Here is a 10191-nt window from a genome sequence, read left to right as displayed (position 1 = left end):
AGAAAAGCTGGGCCTGAGCCTTCAGTGCAGAGGCCCATGGTCTTACTCCCTGGGGCAGCCTGAGGTTCCTCCTCAGAGACCCCAGTACCCCCACAGACCAGCCAGTCAGGCCACTCCCTTCTGAGCATGATCCAAACCTAATTCCTCTCTTCTTCATGCTTGTTTTTCCTGGAGCCAGATCCATGCTTTTCAGCATCTTCTTTGAGATAAAAATCAAAAAACAAATCTTAAAGGCCATCTCCAAAAACCACAGAACGGCTGGGATTGAATAAAAATAAAGCCTGCGGTTTCCTTCAGAGGAGGGAGGGGAGAGCTTCCTGCTCCGCTACAGAGGTGCTGAGTTGGCAGCCCCATGACCAGGCAGAGACTCCTGGGGTCCTGGGGCACCAGGCTGCGGAAGCCCAGTAGGAGGGAGACAGTAGAGAGCTGCTAACTCTGCACCCATAGTAACTAGAATCCAGAGTCCCCTGCTCCCAGTGACCAAGGCTGTACTCAATGAAACATTTGAGTGGCTCCCCCAAATTCATAAGCACCCCAATGTCAGAGGGGTATTAATGTATCTCTTATAGATGTGATCTGATCAGGTTAAGATGAGGCGGCATCCCGGCCTAAGTTTAGCCCTACATCCAAGTACAGACAGATATCCTTAGCTTGGCATGGTGGCTCACACTTCTGATCTCAGTACTGGGGAGGTAAAGGCAAGAGGCCAAGGCTAGCTTTGGCTACTCGAGACTGTCTAAAACCTGATAAACAAAGCTGGGTATCCTAGCACATGACTTTACTCCCAGCACTGGGAAGCCAGAGGCAGGTAGAGCTCTCTGAATTCAAGGCTAACCAAAGCTACATAGTGAGACCCTATCTCAAAAACATAACAAACAGACAAACAAAAGCAGAACAATCAAACAAAAAACTAAACTAAACTAAACTAAACAGGCCAGAGATGCCTAATAATATATGGAACTCAAGAGGTAGAGGCAGGAGGTTTGCCATGAGTTCAAGGCCCAGCATGAGCTACAGAGGCTACTATGTCTCAAAAAGAACAACAGAAGAAGGCAACTAAAAGTAAGAGAATCTTGTCCATGTAGGAAATACAGGGGGAAAGGCAGGAAGACATGTGGTGACAGGAACAGAATGGGGCAGTGCAGCCACAAAACAAGGGTACCTGACACTGCCACTGGAGACAGACTCGGAAGAGAGCCACCAAAAGCTGTCAAACAGGGGGTGTGAGGTCATGTCCCAAAGAATAGAACAGCACTGAGTGGGCAGGGGTCGGCAGTAGGGACGGAGTGTCACAGCCTAGAGGGATGTGCTAGGTGGCTTTAACTGTGGTGTTGGCCCAACCTAGAGTCACCTTAGAAGAAAGCTTCAAGCTGGGTGGACACACCTTTTGTCCCAAGCAGAGGCAGGCAGATCTCTGAGGTCCAGGCCAACCTAGTCTACAGAGCAAGTTCCAGAACAGCCAGGGCTACACAGAGAAACCCTGTCTTGGAAAAAAAAGAAGGAGGAGGAGGGAGAGGAGGAAGAGAAAGAGGTGGTTTCTGCTAGTAGAATTATCTGGTTCAGTGATTCTCAACCTTCCTAATGCTGCAGCCCTTTAATACAGTTCTTCATGTCGTTGTTGTGACGACCCCCGCCACCGCCAACCATAAATTTATTTCATTGCTACTTTATAACTAATTTTTCCACTGTTAGGAATCGTCACGTAAATATCTGATATCAGGATATCTGCTATGCTACCCGCTAAAGGGACCGAGACCCACAGATTGAGGACTGCTGATCTAGCTCAAGCTGGCCGCTAGGGGGATTATCCTGCCGGTTCACAGACGTGGAACAACCCTCCCTGAATGAGAGCCGTGCTATTTCCTCGACAGGAATCAGGACAAACAGAAACATGGGTGGGTTGATCTGCTGACTGTCTTGGTCATCTCTTGACCATGGATGTGACTCTTTAAGTTCCAGCCTTGATTCCCACGCAGTGGTGGCTTGTACCTGCAACTGTGAACTGAAAAGACAACCCTTCCCCTCCACAGTTGCTTGTGGTCAGGATATCTCACTGCAGTGATGGAAAAGAAACTGAACCAAGAAGCCATGCCGTGCGTGCGTGCGTGCGTACGTGCATGCGTGCGTGGAGTGGCGCCGGCGGAAGTGACGTGGCAGGGAAATACATCCAGTGGATTCGGTCCTGCCTGCGACCTGACACTGGCCTCCAGAACCGAAGAACCAGATCTGCTGTTTGCGGTCTATTGCAGCAGCATCCAGTCACGCCCGTTATTGATTTTGTGATCTCTGCTATGGGAGAAGCTTAGTGTCCACCCTGCTATTCTTGGTGGAGATGCCGCCCGTGAACCACTGGGGCTACTCTGTGCTGCTTGCTTGTTGCTCTGGAGCCAATGGAACTAAGGAAAGAATGGAGCCTTCCATCCTTACTCCTGGCAACAGATGGTCCCATGTGTGTCTGGTGAGAAGGCAGGGTTGCTGTGGATACAGACCACCCTCCCAGCTCACATGCAAGCTCCTGGATGCTCATGGCTCTCACCTTGAGGTCCTTTTCTTAAGATGCTTCAGTGCCATCCTCCTGGTATCTTGCATAAGCCGCAAGTCTTACCGAAGGGCCCGTACCCAAGATCTTCACCATGGACCTAGACACTGGTCATATGCCATAGGGACATTTTGTTATTACTGTTTTGGTTTTGGTTGGCTTGTCTGTCTTTCCTTTTCTTTGCCCTGCTGGGGATAGAAGCCATGTCCTATCATGTGCCAAGCAGGACACACACTCATGGGTCCACATAAAACTGAACCTGAGAGTTTCTGTTGGGTTGATGGTGATGTTCTGGGACCAAAGGCAGGGGCTGTGCAGTGGTCAGTGTAGCAAATGCCAAGCACCATTCACTTTGATCCAGTGAATACATAGACAAAGAGATGGCCCAGTGCCCCGCTTGTGGTGCAGACATGAGGCCCTGAGTTGGATCCTCAGAATCCAGATTTAAAAAGAAACAAAAAATAAAAACAGAGGCTGGAAACAGGTCTCCATACTTAGGAGCATGTACTGCTCTTGCAGAGACCTGAGTTCAAGTTCCAGCACCCACATCAGGTGCTCTAGGAAGAGCTAGTGCCCTCTTCTGGCCACCATGGGCACTGCAGTCATGCGCACATAATCCTTCCCCACCCACACTGCATTCATAATTTAAAGTAATAAAGATACATCTCTTAAACGCAAAACAAACAAACAAAAACAAGCAAACAAAAACTCCACTGTGGTGGTGAGACACTGTAACCCGGTGCTGGGGAGGTGGAAACTGGAAATCTCTGGGGCTAGCCAGGCTAGCTTGCTTGGTAAGTTCCAAGCCTGGGAGAGACCCTGTCTCAAAACAAAGAAAAAGGAGACAGCCCTGAGATTGTCCTCTGTAGTACGTACATGTGTGCACATACACACACACACACATACATACATACACACACACGCACTCACCTGTATACACACACGTGCACATACCCATGTGCACTTGCAAACACACACTCACACACCAATGAATACTAGAGTATCACTCCCCTGTAAAGCAGCAGCAGCCAGTAGCTGCTCTGCAGAACAGGCAGGAAGTCTCCTGGGCCTCTTCAGAGAAAACGGCCCGCTGAGATCAAAGACGGAGGATGAAGGCCTTTCTGGTGCAGCATCCTACAACCTGTGCCTTCTGTGCTTTGCTGCGTTTTCTTTCATCCCATTCCACACGTCCCTCACATCCTCCAAACTCTGCGGAGCACAGCCTTTGATTTTCCATGTTCTGGGGCTCTCCCATCCCACCGTGTGAAGGGAGTCACCCACACACAGGACACAGTACTGTTTAGGAGGCCAAGGATATACAACCCAACAAGGTTGTACCACAAAACTTGCCCTGAGTTCTCTCTCATCCCTGTTGATCTGTGTCTGCAAGCCTAGGCTACACAGGGAGATGCTCTGATGGGCAATGTGGTCTCCAGCCTGTAGAGGAACGAAGTTTCTACAGACATGTCAGCGAGTCTCCACAGTGACAAGAAAAAAACATGACTTTAATGTGCGTCCCACTTCTGTCCTCAACTCCTGACCCTGATAAATGACCAAGACACAGGAACCTCCTGTTCTAGGTGACAGAGAAGACCCTTGGTCTGTACATACTTATCTTCACTGTCTAGAAATGGCAAATGCCGCAAAGGCTGCTGGGGGGATGTATTTTGGTGGCAGAGCACCTGACGAGGATGTGTGACTTCCTAGGACACAGCCTATCTGAGGTTGGCCCTCAAGAACCTGTTCCTCTCCTCTCCTTTCCTTGCTTCTATTTTCTACTGCCCCCCAGGGAAATGGCCACAGGTCAGACCCTTTGGATCCCCCCTGTCAGAATTGCAGGACAACTCACAGACACCTTGGAATGCTCTTCCTCACTGAGGACCTATCCTCAGACTGTCCATTAAACGCTGATTTCTGGCCAAGAGACTCCAAACCATCCTAATGTATGGTCAACCACTGCTAATGTAGCAGCAAGGTCTGTTAACAAAACCTCCTTCTAGACAGAGGAGTGGAGACCTAGTTGGGCTGATCAAACGGTTACTCCTAGGAAGGTGGGCTCACTCTAAGCTATGATATAGAGATAGGAGGAACAATTTTTTTTCTTTAATGAGATTCTGTACCTTTCTTCTCAGAATTCCTGCACCCACCCACCTGCCCCCTGCTCAGAGTGCAGTCTGTATAAACTGAGCACTCATGAGTTCTGGCTGGGTCTGCCTACCTTTCTGAGTCCCAAATCAGAAAGAAACAACTTTTCCTTTCTTTCTTTCTTTCTTTCTTCCTTCCTTCCTTCCTTCCTTCCTTCCTCCCTCCCTTTCTTTTCTTCTCTCTTTCTTTCTCTTTCTTTTCTTTTTCTTTATCATTTTTCCCATCTCTTCCAGATGCTGGCCAGAACCTGAGTCTGCTTTTTCTGATGCTTCTTGATGCCTGTCTGCTATGACTTTGATCTTTTCTGTTTCCTCCTATGGCCACTGCTGAGGGATAACGCTGCCTGCTCAGAGGGGGAGGGGTTTTCTAAACTCAAATCCAATTGCCCTTGAACTTCTGTTTGTGTGTGTGTGTGTGTGTGTGTGTGTGTGTTTGCAAATGCCACATCTTGTAGAGGTCAGAGGACAACTCTTGAGAGACAGTTCTCTCCTACTGCGTGAATCCTTGGATTAAATTCAGGTTGTCAAGCTTGGCAGCAAGTTTTTTCCACCCACTCAGCTCGGAAGAGCATCTTCTGAAGCGTTGCTTTGCAGATCTAGAGTACCAAGACCAGCACCAGATGGGAGACCAGGGGAAAAGAGAGGCAGGAGCCAGATCCTCTTTAGCCAGTTTCCTCTACCACGTGCCGTGGTGGCCTGTCACCATGGCCAGGGGCACATGGACATGAGCTCAGTCTCAACACCAGGGTTTGTGAACTCTGCTCGGGCAGGTGAAATGCTCTAGGTTACATTTCACCCTACACCACCATCAGATGTCAGGCGTGTGGGAAGTGACTACACACCACTCAGGAGTGGGAGAACACAGCCTAAGATGAGGGCTCCAGCCTGGATGAGGAAGGCTGAGGCTAAGGCAGGGGTTCCCAAGCTCCCAGCTGTCCATGGGCCTCTGAGGATGAGCAAGAGGGGTGGGGTGGGGGAGACACTCTGACTTAGCTCAGGTATGTGTGTCCAGGAGCTCAAAGGGGCCTTTTACGGGAGACTTAGGTGCTGCTGCTCTGTGACGAAGGCTTCACCACAACCCCCACTGTGGTTCTTAATGAGAAAGACGGTCCTCGGTTCCAAACTGCTTACTGATTGTTCATCGTGGAGAACAGGAGCACACCACCTCCTTGGGGTGGACCAGCGATTAAATGCATTTTGGAGAAAGAAATGTCTGAGAAGGGAAGCTTATTGGCTAAACCCTCAGAACCCATCTAGATACCTCATTAGCGCGGAGAACTCCGTGTCGTGTGCTATGTGACTAGTGGCCGTGTTCTTTATGAGAGTCGTGGTCACGTGTTCCAGGCCAGGAATTTGCTGGGGAGCAGGTGAACCCACCCATTCTCAGGTGGGTGCCGGGGTTTCTGAACCCCTCAACCCTACCAAGTTTCCTGGCATGGTTCACTGCCCCACATTCTGGTCCAGAAGAAAGAAACCCTGAGTCGCAGACTGGCGGCCCTGCAGGGTACACTTAATCAATGTACACGGAAACAGTAACACTAACCACACACCTCTGCACTGTAGTCCCCCGGGATCTTCACAGGTTGCCTTCCTTGCCTCTGAGCCGCCAGCTCTCGGGATGCAGCTTGGCTCACTCTGAATCCCGCTCCCTGTGTCTGTGGTAGGAAGCTGTGCTCCAAGTCCCTGTCCATCGAACGCCATCAGAGAACAGACTGGACATGCTCAAGGCTGGCAGACTTGGGGCAGATTTGCAATTCTAGTTATTATTGTTGTTTAAGTGCGTGGGGGAGGGGTGGTTCGTGTTGGGGCGAGACACAGCTATGCACACACATCGTGGAGGGCTACATGTCAACCTTGTGAACACCGTCTACCTCCTTCGTGACGGCATCTCTCATTAGTCTGTAGGTCACCATCTCGGTAGACTGGTTGGCCAGAGAGCCCCAGAGACCTTCCTGCGTCCACTTCCCCGGGGTTACAAGTGCACACAGCCATGGCCAACTTTCTGATGTGGGTTCTGGACATCCAGCTCTGGTCCTTATGTGTACACAGCAGGAGTTCCCAAGCAAGCCAGCCCTATGTCCCCAGCCCTCCCTTTCTATACCAAGACAACGTGATTATTATTTTATGTAGCCCATGCTGGCCATAAAACTCACAAGACTCTGCCTGTCTCGGACTCTTGAGTGCTGAGGTTACATATGTGTGCCGTCATACCTGGCTTTGACGTCATTTCTCTGGGTGTGGTGTCAGGTCAAATATGCCAGGTAGCGGGGAGGAGAGGAGAGGAGCAGATGGAAAATGATGGATTTCTTTTATGAGCGCAAAGCGTTTTTCGGGTTGCTATGCTTTGCTGAAGACACACATGCACTTGAGGGCTTTGGGGGGAGGGGCTTCTTTATTTCTAAATCATCGTCCCTGCCGTGGCTTTGCCCTTCCTTCTCTTCTTCATCTTCTCTATGGCCACTGCTGAGGGCTAATGCTGCCTGCTCAGGGGGGGTGAGGGGTCTTCAAAACTCAGATCCAATGCCCTTGAGCTTCTGTTTGAGCCTGTGTGAGAGGGTGCATATTCTCTGTGTATGTGTGTGTGTGTGTGTATGTGTGTGTGTGTGTATTTGCACCTGTGACTTCATGCTTGTGGAGGACAGCTTTTTGGGAGCCAGTTCTCTCCTTCCACTGCATTGGATCCTGGGATTAAATTCATGTCGTCAGGTCTAGCAACCCAGTATTTTTGGATGGTTTTTGTCAGTGGTGGTTTTTGTTGGTATTGGTTTTGGTTTTCACTCACTCAGCCCTTCAGAAAATGCACTTGTGGTCAAAATCCCTCCTGGACCTCAAGTTAGGACAAGGACAAACGCACAGAGAAAAGAGTCTTGTGAACATCCTCAGATCCCTTTCTCTAGGGGGCAGAGAGCAAAGGAAGTTTGGAGAAAAGCAGGCAGTGTGAGCGGATAGGGACCAGGACTGCATCTGGCTTTTTTCCAGAGACCTGATCTAATCCTTCATCTTCTCCAGGTGGGAACTCCTAATGAATATGGGGAAGGGCCTGAAATTTAGGATTCCCTAAAGACTGCCAGAATGACGTCATGTTGCTCAGAATGCCCGCTCTAGCCCGGCCTGCCAAGGAGAAGCTGTGTGGCAGGGCTGCAGGGCTTAATCCCATTCCAAAGCCCCTTGACTGGCTCAGGGATCAGAATGGGAGGCTCAGCTGAGTTGGGGGTGGTACCTGGAGCCCAGCTCTGCTCTCTAGGACCTCATACAGCATTCGGGAGCTTTCAACGTGGGATGCTGAGCTTGAGCTCGTGGCAAACAGAGACTGAAGAGATTGGTGCATGATAAAAGGATCAGAGAATGGGGATGGCAGACAAGGACAGTACAGTTAAGGACCCTCCTGGATGCCAGCATCACGAAGACAAAGCTGGTTAGTGAGAAGGCGTGCAAACGGGAATCAAAACCCAGCGACCCAGCTTGGCTGAGAACTAGGAGACTCTACCCTCCAGAGAATACCAAAGACAACTCAGGGACACGACTGGCTTTGGGTGGGTGTAGACTGAGGACTGTAAGGGGACCTCAGTGTATAGTATTAGGCAGCTAGGCAAATATTAGAAAGTTTAGAGGCTACCGAGAATGGATTCAGCCCTCAGTGGCAGCTTCAAATCCCATTTCTCTGGGAAAGGGAAACAACACAATTTTCTTCTTAAGATGTAAATTGCTATAAAAAAAAATAGCTTTCTGGTGGAGGAGTCTGGAAGTGACTTTCAGAAATGGCACCTCGGAAGGGGAAGGAAAAGAAGGAAGAACAGGTCATCAGCCTTGGACCTCAGGTGGCTGAAGGAGAGAATGCATTTGGTGTCTGCCACATCTTTGCATCCTTCAGTGATACCTTTGTCCATGTTGCCGATCTTTCCTGCAAGGAAACCATCTGCCGAGTGACTGGTAGAACGGAGGAAAATGCTGACTGAGTCCTCTTCGTGAGCGGCCATGTTGGCTGCCCAGGATGTGGCCCATGGGTTTGAGGAGTTGAGCACCACTGCCCTGCATATCAGACTCCGGGCTACAGGAGAAAACAGGGCCAAGATCCTCGGAGCCCTGTCAGCCCTCAGAGCTCTTGCTCCCTCTGGGATGAAGATTGGGCGGATTGAGGATGTCACACCTCTCCCCTCTGACAGCACTCGAAGGAAGGGTGGTCGTCATGGTCTCCATCTGTGAACAGGACTTCTCAGGTTGTTTTCTGCTAATAAATTGCTTTGTGTAAGCTTAAAAAAGAAAAAGGTAGTGGGAGCCTGGCCTTGTTTAGACTCATTAAGGGAAACGCTATTTCCCCTTTGGCCAGAAAAATGGAACCTACCTCCCTTTGCCCCTGTGTGGGACGACAACCTTACTGCCTGCTTCCACAACAGGAGCATTATATACCAGTGCCCCCAACCTTACCCTTAAGGGTTAATCCAGCTGGACCGGCCAATCACCTGGCCAAGGAACGACTCACCTGTGAAGACGTGTTAAAAAGATGGGAAGAATGATTACCCCTTTAATGGGATAATGTATTTATCCCCCCCAAAGCCCCTCCCTCGGTGCAGCCGTTTACAGAGCCCTGGCCTGGCAGCTTTTTCTAATTGTGCTTACCCTGACACTCCGGACTTTCTCGTCGTCTGAAATCCCGCCCTCCTCACCCCTTCCACCATACAGCTCTTGCTGACCTCCCTTGCCGAACCTTCCTCAGACCCGAACTCAAAAGGCAGGCTTCTACTCCTCCTCTTGCCCATCACTACAAGATGACAGCAGCCTCTCAGTCTCCCATCTGCTGTAGAGTTTGGTCTGAGCCAAGATGGAGTCCACTAATATAGAGTTGAAAAAAGCCATCTTTGCTACAGCTTCCTTTTCTGCAGGGGGACACTGGAGTGATACCCACAGCCCTGGGGTTCGTTTTTTCTGGCATGCAGTTTGGGCTGAGGGTATATGAGGGCTCTTCTCTTTTTTGTAATCCTCTTAAAGATTTTTTAATGACTTTTAAGCCAACGTTTATTAATAATGTATTTGTTTACTTATTAGTGCTATGCATGTGAGTGTTTGGTCTGCGTGTATTCATATTATCATTTTTGTCCCCCGTACCTGTGGAAGTCAGAGAGTAGGCATTAAATCTCTTGGGATTGGAATCACAGACGATCATGAGCTGTTATGTGGGGGCTGGGAACAGAACCCAGGTTCTGCAAGGGCAGCAAGTGCTCTGACCACTGAGCCATGTCTCCAGTCCCCATCTTTAAGTTTGTTTTAGTTGATGGATTTATTTATTTTGTGGGAGTGCCACACAATGAATGAGCAGCCTAGAGGACAATCTGCAGGGCTGGTTCTCTTTATCCGTCGTGGATTCCAGGGGTCAGCTTCAGTCAAGCTCGGTGGTGAGGGCTTCTCTCTGGCTCTTTGGGATGCCTCTGTCTCTGTGTCTATGTCTCTCTCTGTCTAGCTGCAATCATATATACTGGGGGATGCAAGCCAGGACCTAGAACATACACTCTC

General features: G+C 49.7%; 1 pseudogene across 1 annotated transcript; it reads left to right on the top strand.

The window, feature by feature from the left end:
* The first annotated feature begins 8441 nt into the window (after positions 1–8441).
* Positions 8442–8886, top strand: LOC308440165 (small ribosomal subunit protein uS11-like; annotated as a pseudogene). Its single transcript has one exon. The product of its transcript is annotated as a small ribosomal subunit protein uS11-like (transcript).
* The last annotated feature ends 1305 nt before the right edge of the window (positions 8887–10191 follow it).

Source organism: Micromys minutus (genome assembly GCF_963924665.1).
Source record: "Micromys minutus genome assembly, chromosome: 31".
NCBI classification, from domain to species: domain Eukaryota; kingdom Metazoa; phylum Chordata; class Mammalia; order Rodentia; family Muridae; genus Micromys; species Micromys minutus.
The sequence above is the reverse complement of the archived record's forward strand: the minus strand, read 5'-3'. Positions and strand labels throughout refer to the sequence as shown.